Genomic DNA, 13,073 nt, shown 5'->3' with positions numbered 1-13,073 from the left:
GAGGCCGTGATCCTTTATCTGGGGCTGGTTTAGTTGCAATTTTGTTTGTTTTCACCTCTTTCTTCAGCAGAATCACGGCTTCCTAGAATAAATATCTAATTTGTATCTGTGGTTAAAGGTAGTTCTGCTCCTCACTAGTTTGGGGACGATTCCTTAACCTTTTTCTAGTAAGAACATGGAAGGCGTACAAGGTGAAGCAGAGCCTAAGAGAGTAGCGGGCTCAGAGAACACTCCAAGGAAGTTCATTTTAAAGTTAGTTTGTTCAGCTTTGGGAAAACATGTTTTAAAGCTGAAAAGAATTAAAGACCGTCTAGCTCAGCCTTCTCGTGTTCAGAGAGCAGGGTGTGTGCTCAGGACCACAGAGAGCTGCAGCCCACGCCCCAGCCCTGCGCTGCTGCTGGCCAGCCCTGGGCCCAGCAGGCCCTCAGGGCAGCGACACCCTGGGGACCTGTGAGGCTCCAGAGCACAGCCCAGCACCGTCCCCTGACTTAGCTCTACTCCATTTTTACTTGACAGAATTTGATTAAGGCTGAATTTTAAACTGACTTTGAAAACTCCAGGTCCTAGAGAATTACATATATAATGATAACAAAGACATGAATACTTTGAGACATGGAAAATATATATGCTCCAATCCCTCAGCTTCAAATCTTTGGCATTGAGATCGAGAAAAATGAACTTTAGGGCACTTAGGTTAGACAGGGACATTCAGAAAACGTGAACTTCCACCCAGCAAGAGAAGCAACACTCACTTTAGAAATACAGAGAAGTTTACACAAAGAAAAGAGAGGAAAAAGAAAGTTATTCCTGAGCAGCAGCTGCAGGCACAGCTTCCCTCCTGGCTGTAAGAGGGGCACTGGGTGAGGCACAGTTCCTGCTCCAGCTCAGTTCCAGCTTCACAAACGGTGAGGAGAGCTGTAGAGATGCGTGCAGCCCTGAAACGCCTCAGTTCAGCGTGGGCGCTGCACGCTCAGGAGCAGACAGTGTGCGCCGGGCCCCTCACTCAGCTGACGGGCCTTCTGTGCTTACCCATCTGATAGACAGTCAGGGCTACAATAAAACAGGATTTCTTGAGATGGATCTACTGCTGGTGAAAAATCTGTGAAGATCGTTGGAGGGACAAGGAAGGACTTAGAGTATCACATCAACTCAGCAGATGAAGCAGCGGTAGGCTGTGAGACTGACCAATTCTGAAAGAAGTTCTACTGTGGATAAAATGCTACCAAATAGCATCGCATGCTACCGAGAAATCGTTCATGAAAGAAAAGTCAACTAATGCAGAGAGCTTCATTGTTGTAGTTTTAAAAATTGCCACAGTGATCCAACCTTCAGCAGCCACCTCTGATCGGTCAGCAGCCATCAACATTGAGGAGAGACGCCCCCCCCCGACCCCCCAACAGAAAGATTATCACTTGCTGAAGACTCAGATGATGGTCAGCCTTTTTTAGCAATGAGGAATTTTTAGGTATGTCCGCTGTTTTGTAGACACGATGCTGCTGTGCACTTAATACACTGTAACAGCAGAAGCGTGACACCATGTATGCTGGGAAACAAGGGTGTGTGACTCGCTTTACTGCAGCACTCGCTCTGTGGCCATGGTCTGGATGGACCCCCGCACATCTCTGAGGTGTGACTGCACACATCTGCAATCATCTTCGGAAAAACGTCCCCCGCAGCCTAACTGAGCTGTGACACTGCTCTTAGGAGCAGAGCGGGCAGGTCTGCCAAGCAGAGCGTGGTCTCTTCTCTCGTGACCAGTCACCCTCCTGGGAAGTCTGTGTGCCTCTTGTCTCTGACCTTGGCTGCTTCGGCTGCACACGGAGGGTGAGGGCAGCTCGGGAAGTGCCTCGCGGGTGTGTGGCACAGCGGGAAGTCCGGGTTCATGAGAGACGCGAGGGGCGGGGTGTGTGTCACCTTCCCAGCCCTCCTCCTCAACACTGTCCCTTTCTCCCAGTAACTTCCTGCTCCAGGATTTGGGAGCAGAAGCTGCCCCCTGGCCGGCCCTCCCTGGGGCAGTCGGCGCAGACTGCCTGGAGACCCAGCTTCTTCACCTCGCCCTTGGCCCTCAGCACCCCTGTGGCTTCGACACCCTTCTGTGTCAGCTTGTGATCTACACGGAATGACACTGGTTCCGACAGACATTTGGAAGGACACTGATAACCGAGAGACAGAAATTCAAAAAGGACAGAAGAAAAAGGTGTTTGTGCTTCACGTTAACCTGGGAGGTGCTACATGTCTGCGGTGCTAGGCTTGGCAACTCACGTGCTGAGTCTACAGCAATGCCCGCGGCCAGAGGCCACTCATGCCCACTTCCCAAGGAGTTGGAGCGGCTGGGCTGGGCCAGGACCCCCGGTCCATGTGCCCATGATCAGATACAGTGCCTTGGAGCGGACCGGACAGGGACGGCGCCATCCCTGGAAGCAGAAAGGCCTGTCACTGCTCCCGCCTCGCCTCACGCTCCTTTACTGAGGTGCTTAGGGTTCATTTTTTAAAACTGAAATCCACCTGTTCTGTGCTCCTGGCAGTAAGAACAAGGCTCTGGGGACCGTCCCTGCACATGTTTGAAGTCCTTGTCACACGCTGAGCCCATTTGAGAGTAAATGGCCACCTCAGTGGTTCTTGTGGTTGGAAATTATCTTTTACAATCAAAATCGTAAGAGCAGTTGATTGATTTCCTGGGACGGTGTGCCTGTGACTTAAGAATCAGAAATGCTCCTACACAGTATTTTATTTCCTACTTCTATAAGAAGTATACAGTCCCACATGTAGAATTTACTGTCTGTAAAAAACTAGGAGTCATGTCCTGATAATGGCCATGGACTAAGAACAGGCTGAGCTGGATTTGCACATTAATCAGCTGCCTTATGTTCAAAGTACAGTGTTCTCTGGTTTGTTTGAGGAGTGTGATCATACAGTGCCTTAAAAAAATAACTGAACCAAGGGCCAGCAGAGAGGCTCAGTTGGTTGAGAGCTCGCTCAAGAGTTTGAGCTCTGAGTAACAGTGGTTCAAGTCCTGGCCTGAGCTGAGCTGCCGCTGAGCTGCCAACAGGTGGCAGGATAGCTCAGCTTTAAAAAAAAAAAAACCAAAAATAACTGAACCAGTTCCTTTTTAATGGCATGAAACCAGCGCATCAGCACACAATCCTGTCTCCCTGGGTTCCAGGTCAGACTCGTAGGGAAAAGCCACTCTCGCTTCAGGATTACAAGCGTGTCCCCTTGTCCTCTTCTGGTGTGGTGACTTGTGTCACATGTTTATATGCACGTGTACTAGGCACTGCACTGAACTGACATGTTTAACCTGCATGGGATTTACTTTCTGATGCTTGGGGCGGGTATCCACCTGTCCTCCCTCATTAGTAAGCTGAACCACTGTCCTGAATGTCACGTTCATTACATCTGACTTCCCACACTCATCTGACATTATTTCTGACCTCTGCTCTGTGCCACTGGTCTGTTTACCTGTCCCAGGAACAGCACCGGATTTTAAGTGTCTGCAGCATTCCATGACATCCTTGTATCTACTAGGAAGCTCCTTTTGTACTATCATTCTTTTCAAAAATGTCCTGCCTATGCTGAGTATTTACTCTCTAGCTAAACCTTTAAATCAATATGACATCATTTGACATAGTGAATTTTATGAGTCAGTAATATATTATGTAGTACTATTAATCCAAGATTTCTACAATGTTATTTGAAAAAGTTTTAAAGTTTATTCCTAGATCTTTGTAATCGGGGTTGCTGGTGAGTGAAATGTTTTTATTACTTGCATATGTCTGTCATATTGGACAGCTGTTATTATAGAATTTGGGGGACTATATTTTCTAAGCACGGATTTCAGCCCTTCTCTGTGGAGGCTGGGAGGCAGTGGCCCGTGAGGGGAGCTGTCACAGAGGACGCTGAGGCTATGGTGGCCTGTGCCCGCCCATGAGCGTTTGCTCAAAGCAGCTGTTGTTCTGTGACCTTTTTATGCTCCACAGAAGGGAGATGCGCTATGCTCCCGGGGCTCTGGACAGGCCCAGACTAGGTAGATTGGTAAAATACATTTTGAAGCAAATTAGCTACTAATTAAAAATAAATTAGGATGTTGGCATTGTACTCCCAAAGGGACAGCAGCACTCAATTTAAAGTTCTGAAGAAACTTACGAATGATTGTTTCAAGAGGCATTGGTTTGTAATGTTTGCACAACGATTTAGCACTTGATTGAGGTGCAATTTTATAAAATTAACTGACCACCAATTTGAACCAATAAATGTGTTTTATACAGAAGATGCCAAAAAAATGTATACACATTTTAAGACAGGAAAACTGTATTAACATTGTAATACTCAATATATACCGATAACAAAAGATGAATGTAAGTCACGTTTGACTTCTGTAATTACAAAAGGTCCCCAAAGTAGGGTGCCCAAAGTGGCTCCCACCAGCGTCCAGACACTTCAGATGATGACGAGCTGCTGCTGGAACAACGCTGGCCAAAGGGCACACATTTTTTGGCGCCCAGTGTGCAGCAATGGGTTACACTGAAAGGTGAAAGCCACCAATCAAGCTCTTTTATAAATGAATTCTAACAAATGTTTCTTGTGGCCATAGTAACCATTAAACTTTAATGGAGCGTTATAGTTTGCATTGCTCTTTTATATATTTAGGTTATTTAATCCTCATAAAAGTCCCATGAGATGGAAAATGAGGCTTTAGTGTTACCCTTACTTTCCCTTTAACGAGGCCCGTGAGTTGTCCAAATTCGTGAGCCTATAAGTGGTACAGTCAGGGCTCAGGGGCCCATGTGCGCCCCACATGCTGCCCCTGGAGGCCCAGCGACCCGTCAGGGAGGCAGGACACAAGCGAACCATCCCGTTTCCACTCTCGACTGTGTGGCTATGCCCCTGCTGGATGTAGGCATGGCCCGGGGGCACCGACACGCCTCATGTGCAAGTCTGACTATTGCCTTTCCACCACGACCAGCGAAAGGTCTCACTCGGTTCTGCCGATGCGTTTCAGTTATTTTTGATAGCACTAACTCCATGTTGAACAGTTGTGTCCTATGTTATAACCAATAGCAACAAATTTCTAAAAGAAAATGCCTGTAGAATCCTAAATTCAATGGGCTCACTGCCCTGCTACTGGTATGATTGTTTGATACTCATAAAAATGTGACCGATTTTGGGTGAGCTTTAGAATCTACATTATTTTAAAAAGCATTTCTAAACTTTCCATAACAATCACTTTTCCTTAAATTGTGAGGCTGTAGAACTTGAATATTATCTTCCTATCCCGAATACCCCTTTCCCTGGTGACCAGGGGCTAAGATAAGAGAGGAAGGGATATTAATAACCAAGTGTATCTAAAATAGTCTGTTTTCTTTTTTTTTCAAGGAATGCCAATGGATGTCCTATTTATGGCTGGGGATCATACTTTAAATAAACTGGGTCAAAGGAATCAATCTTTTCTTCCAAATTCTTAAAATTAAAACCTTCTAAGTAGAACAGCAGTCTTCTCCTTTATGCATTCACTTAGTTAATTATACGTTGAACCTTTCCAAAGTTTTTCGAGATCATGTTCTGATCCTGACTCCCCATGCCCTCTCTTCTTTCCCGCTCTTATCCTGCCCCAACCTTGTCATATTCCTGTCCCCCCACATTCTTCATAGACCCATAGGGCTAACCCATTATTCCGAGTCATTTCAGCAAAGAGCTGCAGGGCAAGGATGAAAAAAAAGAGAAAATAGTATTTCAAACATTTCAAGTTGAGGAATAATATAGATGATAAAACAATACCCATTAAGGATTAGCTTTAAGGTTCTGTTTTGTGTTTCAATAATTGAAGTTTGAATAAAGACAACATATCACCTAAAAGTTAGTAACCACAGTGAAGTAATGCAATGCTCTCTCTGTGAAAGTCTCAGAAAGTCCTAGTTAAACAAGGAGAAGTCAGCATATCACATCCCGTGTTCAGACAATGAGTCAGGATTTAACACGGCAAACTGTCAATCAGATGATGGGCGGGAGAAACCAGGGAGAGGTGTAGACTCCATCGAAAGCCGAAATGTTTTATTTTTAAACCCCTCCCTCCTACAGACACCCACTCACAACAGAATCCCTTAACCAAAGCCATTGTTTTATGCTCTCCATTTCCTATAAAATGGAGACACTCTAACGGGACAACCCATCTCTAGGACGTCAGAGGGAATCGTGCCTTAATGTAAGTCACTGCCTACGTAGAGATATGCCTGCACTCACAGGTCTTTCCATGTCACACTGCAACGTCTGTGTCACACCTGCACTCAGGTCTTTCCATGTCACATTGCAGCATCTGTGTCACTTCTTCCCTTATTTCTTTGAGCTGTTTACTGTCTGTTGGGCTCAAGGGCAGCCTGGTACCAGGTGAATCAGACTGGCGCACCCCCCGTGCCCAGTGCACAGTGAGTCAGACTACTGCTTCCCATGGTGCCCAGCGCACAGTGGGTCAGACTGGTGCACGCCTCACCCCCCCCCCCGTTCCCCCTGTTCCCCAGAGCAGAGTTCTCCTGGGTCTGGTTTCTCAGCACCACTGTTGCTGGGTAATGACTGTTAAGAGTGCTTCATGTGCTAGGAAGGGCTTTAAACACTCCTTCTGATATCAGACAAAATCCCTGTATTTCCCCACCAATGAAACATGGCAAACAGCCCGTGTGGATTAGCACCAAGTTAAAGGCTTTCTTTGTTTCACAAAAGCAGCATTTACTGTGTAGCAGGAACAGTGCTGCTAGACCTCTGATGATAACTGCCTTATTGACACCAATTTTCAGCCAGAAACCTGGACTTTTGCAAGGTCACAAACTGGTAACTGGTCGGTACAGGACTCAGCGCTGGTCTATTTAAATTCAGAGCAAATATTGGATTTCTGCTCAGCTCCTCGGGTGATCGGTTCTGTCCCCACTGTGACCCAACTGTCCTGTCCTTTTGAAAAGTTGGAATCTGAAGTCAGCTTTTTAGGTCTGAGTTAGTTTCTATTATTATTATTATTGTTATATTAGTAATACTGTTATTTTTATATTAAAGTTTATTGGCATGACAATGGTTAGTAAAGTTACATAGGTTTCAGCTGTACAATTCTGTAATACATCACCTATGTATCAAATTGTATGTTTACCACCCAGAGTTAGTTCTCCTTCCATCACCATATATTTGATCCCTTTCACCATCATCTACCACCCCCCTCCCTGCTTACCCTCTGGGAACCACTAAACTGTTGTCTGTGTCTGTGAGGTTTTGTTTCTTTGTTTGTCTTGTTGTTGTCCTTGTTGTTTTCAGTCTTATATTCCACCTGTGAGTGAAGTAACATGGTTCAGGTCTGAGTTAGTGTTACGCGAACTTTGGCTGCTCTAGGCTCACACCATGGACCAGGCCAGGCTCCGGCCACGACACTGAGCCTCCCGGAGCTCACACTGTGGTGTTTCCATCAGGGGACACTATCGATGCACTGTGGCAGCCTGGGACTGGCCAGCTGTGCCCCTGCCCTGAGCTCTGGGGGTGCCCCCTGCTGTGGCAAAGCGGACCCGGCAGTTGTAAGTGCCGGTGTAGGGCAGCAAGACGGTCCTAGACCATCGGGCGGCTCTAATGTAACGGCAAGTGCCCTGGAAGAGAAAAAGAGCGACAGCACGAGGTGATGTGACAGAAGCTGAGGGGGCTGCAGGACGCTGGCTGTGCTGTTGGGGACACAGCCCTGGCCACACTCTGACCTTAGCCCAGGAGATGAAATGGCACCCTGCTGACCTCCAGGACTGTGAGAAAATAAATGTGTGTTGCTTTAAGCACCACGTTTGTGTTCATTTGTTTATAGCAGCCGTAGGAAACCAATGCACTATTCTGAACTTTAAGTAGGATGGGCCCCCAATATTTGAAATGTTACCATCTTTTTTTAAAATTATTTTTTATCAAGGGCTTTTCAGAGAATAACCCCGTTACAGCATTCTACTCAGTTTTACTAATAAGAAGCCAGAAGCTCAGAAATGGAATTTTAAAAAGTATGCAGCCCTCTTTTCAGGAAATGTGTGAGCTAATGTGGGTCGCAAGCTTTGCCTGTTAATATTTTTCTGTTCAGTCGGCATAATGTGGCTCCCGTCCTAGGTTTGCAGGAAGCAGCAGAAAGAGTTCGTAGCTGTGCCCCCCACTAACCTGTCAGCACAGGAGGGCTGGGTGAGGGGTCAGGGTCTGGCTGCGGGCCCCAGGTCTGCTCTGCAGACTTCCTCCTGCTCTCGTCTGCACACCGGTCTCTAGAGGCTGGACGGAGCCGCCGGCCTGCAGAAATGCCAGCCAGTCTCACACAAGGGTGCGCCAGACGGGGGTGTCCATAAAGCCACGCGAGTGCAGGCTCACGGTCCCTCAGGTGCTTCCACTTCCCCCGGCACCCTCCTGGGCTCAGAGGCACTTGCACTCCAAACCTCTCAATCTGATTCATCCTCACGAAGACCTCTGCATTTAGCTACTTTCCTTTTCAGATTTTGCTCTCAGGAGAGTGGAGCTAATGCCATGGGTTGGCCTGCTGGATGTCTGGGGAGGTTCTGAGCTCGTGACCCACTTCTGCAGGGCTCAGATTTCTGAGTCCTGCTTGAAGCTCGGCCAAAAGCACCTGGGAGCCACTTTCCACTCCGTGGTGCTCTCGGGGCCCCAGGGCCGTGTCACTCAGCAGGCTAGGAGCTCAGGCATATCTTCAGCGAAGGACTGGCAAGGTGCTGAGGTGTTATTTAGAACGACTCAGCAGGACGGCACTGTGTGCTGTGGCCAGTGCTGCAGGTTTAGCAACGCGCCCCCAGGCGGTCCTCTGCTTTTCACCAGGAGCTGTTCCTTGAAATTCATACATGAATGATCGAAAACCCTTTAAAGCCCTTCCCTCAATGTTGACTAGGTGTAGATTTGCTGTTCCCTAAAGCTTCCTAGTTGGAACATTTTAATCAAGTGGGCTTTTGGTCACATTTGCACCTGTCAGTTATAGATTGCTTTATGGTTCCTGCCCCCTCGGATGCTGTTTCCATTGTGCAGATTGAAACAATTACTGACTTTAGGGAGGGGGCTGCACTGGCTGGGCCCTGAGTCCCTCTTGTCTGCACACACTTTGAATCCCAGTGGAAATCTACAAGTCCTACAGAGTGGAAGAAAGCCAGAGGCTTGGCTAGTGGGCAGTGTTTGGGCAAACAGGTAGGAGACGGGGCACGTGCTTGGGGTCTAGAAGGAAGGGCACAATTCAAGGAGGGAGAGGAAGGGAAGACGGGACAGGGAGGGGGCGTTCACTGGCTGTTTGATACCAAAGCCAAGGCTTAGATCTCACAGAATTCTGTGAGTGCCACTCCAATACATCCAGCCAGCATCCGGCGCCTGGTCCTGTGTCCCCGGAGGGCAGGCGCCGTGATGGGACAGCTTTGGCATCTGTCGTGCACAGATCCCAAGTTATACAGGCCTCACCTAACCAGAGTGGGCGACATTGGACCAGGCTCCTCCACGCCATCTGTCTGCGGAAGAGAAGCAAGTAGCAAACCACATCCTCCCCGCTGTCTAATAAGACACGGAGCTGCAGACATGTGGGGCCTGCAGAGCGGCCCTGTCCCACGCCGCCGAGTCCTCGGGGTGTGTCCACACACAGGCTTCTGCTCTGCTTCCAAAGGCTTTTCCATGCGAACATTAAGAAACCTTGGCAATCCCTTGGGGATTTTAATTATTGTTGTTTCTTTAATATGCATTTCTTGAGCACAAGCTACATTTTCAACCCTGTGCTTTTTTCTTGAAAGACACCAAGAAACTCATTTACAAGCTAGGGATCATTTCTAGCTGCTACCTGGTTTACCCACAGGTCAGCCTTGAACCTGTTTGTTTTCTGACAGGTGGACAGGAAGAGCGTGTGGGCCTGGTTGGTCCAGTTTCAACCTGGTGCTTCCTGAGAAGCCAGGTCCGGAAGAGTGTAGGGCTGGGGCAGAGGACATGGGCGCTAGGGGTGGGCAAAGCCATTGTGTACAGCAGAACTGAGAGGTCACAGCAGAATCATGACAAAGGTGCCCGGCGGTGCTGCACAGATGTGCGCATGAGCTGTGGCCCATGGCAGGCTCAGCAGCACCCCATCCTCAGTCCCACGTCAGCAGTGGCAGCTGCAGATTGAAAACGGACCTAGTAGCTCTGTCTGCGGTTCATACGCTGTGCCTATCCAGAGAGGCCGCTGTGTCTGCATGGCATCACTTGGTCAGAAAATGTCCCTCTGGCATCATGTGATGCGGCAAGAGGTGAGGCTAGAAGAATGGAATGCTCTACCTGTCGTAAGGAGTTCGGCAGGCCTCCTTTCCTCACCGAGGAGAGGAGCAACCTCCATGCTTTGTCTGGGAACCGGTGGTTCCTAATCCTTTTGATATACTTTGTCCAAACGGTGGAGGCTGATTGGAGAAAAGTTATACTGATTTTCAGATTAAACAAGTTAATTGTTAATCTGACACAGGATCAACTGACCTAACAAGTGGGCATCTGAGTTGACTGGAACTACCTCGCCCCAGGCAAATCAGTTTCCCAATCAAAGAATTTCTGAGATTATATCATTTTGCTAAAGGCAGGTAGACTAGCTTTTAATGGAAAACACCAAGAGCACAAGTAAGGCTAAGACGTGAGAACGATCCATCACTGGGTATTTTGAATGCCAAGTACATAAAAATCCAAAAATTACCTAGTCATTCAAAAGCAATAATGCAGAGACAGCATGAGGAACTTCAACGCCGAGTTCGTACAGCACCGTGGGGCAGACATTTCAGCCGCACAGAACCACCACAAACCCGAGGGCCCCGTCTTTCCCTTCGACAGCCACTCGGCGCGTCTGAGGAGGCCTTAACACAGAGTTTGGAGTGCATGACGACGACTTGTGTCTTCATGGGGTCTCAGGAACAGGGGAGACACATCATGGAGATGAAATGTCCTCCACAGGGGTACGTGAGGCCATGAAACATTCCACTGCGTGACCTCCCTCCGTCTCCTTCCTTCTGGAGCCTGCTTTCCAAGCCTTAAACCAATGTTTGCAGCCATTCTGAGTTGAGTACCCTAACAGTCTGGCTTCGCCAGCGTTACTTCTGATCTCTGCTCAGTGCACCAATTTGATGATTTAGCTTCAAACGTCAATTGATACAAGCAGCCCATTCTGACAACAGAGCAAACACCCAGGGAACAGACTAAAGACCTGAGTTGATCCCATACCTCCACGAGGTCTCCTGGTCTTACTCGGTGTGTCCTAGAAAACACGGGTCAGACTGGGATGGGGCCGAGTGGACAGTGCCCTACCGGGCCGTGGGAGGGACAGTCAGAGAAGGGAGGCTCAGAGAGCACACACGCGCAGAAAAGCCGGTCAGCGGGAGCATGATGCACCCACAAGGGCGATTTCATTCATCTGCACGGACGGGAACCCTGACCGCAGGCATGGCATGGCTTCCCGAAAGCTGGGCGAGACGCTTCCAAACCCTGCCCTGTGGTGGGTGCTGGAGCCAAGCGTGGATCTGTCAGAGCCCTTCCCTCCAGGGGACTGCAGAGGAGAGGGAAGGGGTGGCCGCGCATGGCTGCTCTGGTTCTGTCCCCTCACGGGTGGTCAGAGCAGTGGCCATCCTGACCACGTAGCATGGAGGCAGCCCGTCCCTCTGTCTGGGGAAGGTGTGGGGAGTGAAACAGTATTAAGTAAAGTTCAGAATAGTCATTCTGCTCCTTCAGGCTTATGCAAAGACATTTATTTTATGTCTAATGAAAAGTGGGGCCCTAGGATGAGATTTGTATTACAGAAATAAACACCTGTCATCCGCGCCCAGACTAAGGTGAGAGGTGGTGGGGGGTGGCTCTGGAGGGAGGGGGCCCACCCCGAAGCCCCACAGCGGCTCTACCTGCCTTGTCGATTAGAGCATCCATCACCGGTTTAGTTACAGGGTTACGCTCAGAATATTAAAACCAGGTCTTTCTCTATTTGACCTGACAAGATGTTTCTGTTTATGAAAACAGAGAATACATCGCTTAAGACGTCACCGTGTCACTCTTAGAATCTATGGACTGCAGATGTATCTGTCAACAATTGAAAATTAAAACCCCGAGTACGTATAACCACAGCGTTGTCTTCTCAGGGGCCTAATGCAAGGGGACATTTTCATTTCAGGGCGAAATGAATTTGTAAATACTTTAGAAGGCTTCCCTACATTCTGGGTACTTTTAAAATCTACTTCACTCTTGATCCTAACCGCATGTCTTTGGGAGAGTCCTATGAAGTTCCGCAGATGTAGCTGCAGTACTGCACGTCCTCACAGGATGGCAGCAGGCCACCACTTCTGACAGTTTCACTAACCCATGCTCTCTCCTTTGCCAAGTCTTTTTGGAGGGTGGTGGGGTGGGGACTGTTTAGAGGACTGGCTGCTCCCTACCCCTCACTCTCCAACGCCCCCCATACATATGCACATGCATACACACACACACACACACATATGTACATAATTTTACTTCTATATATAAATGGATAAGTGTAACGTCAAGTATTTCATTTGCAGGAATACATTCCTAAGAGTCAAAATAATAATAATAATAATAATAATAATAATAATAATAATACTCGTGTTAATAATAATGGTAATTATTCTCATAAAGGACTTATGCGTTTCTGGACCAAATGGACCCAGCCTAAAACCCTGCGTCCCGGCTTCTTGTGAAGCGTCAGTCACCTGGGGGTGGGCGTGGCTCACGTCTCAGGTGAGGCAGGAGGAGCAGTGAGCTCTTCATGTGGTAGCTTCGCTGAGGAACAGGGTGGGAATGTGCACTGCCTGCATTCCCAAAAGCTGCACAGCTGCCAGGCTGCTGAAGCTGACTGGGAATCGGAGAGTGAGCCATTTGGAATTCAGGAATAAGCATCTCAACTGGTCTTTCCAAAGCTCAGGATGAGCAGCGTAGAATTTAAATTTAAGCAGGAACCTCAGAAAGTCTTGGTTTCAATTAGCGTCGAATGTACATGAGTCTCTGTGACTGCTGTACTATCTATGGGTTTGAATTTTTGCATTTTTCTTAGTTTTTATACTTAGCACTAATTAAGTTATCACTAATTATCA

This window comes from Hipposideros armiger, unplaced genomic scaffold, assembly GCF_001890085.2.
Source record: "Hipposideros armiger isolate ML-2016 unplaced genomic scaffold, ASM189008v1 scaffold_163, whole genome shotgun sequence".
NCBI lineage: Eukaryota > Metazoa > Chordata > Mammalia > Chiroptera > Hipposideridae > Hipposideros > Hipposideros armiger.
Note: the sequence above shows the minus strand (reverse complement) of the source record.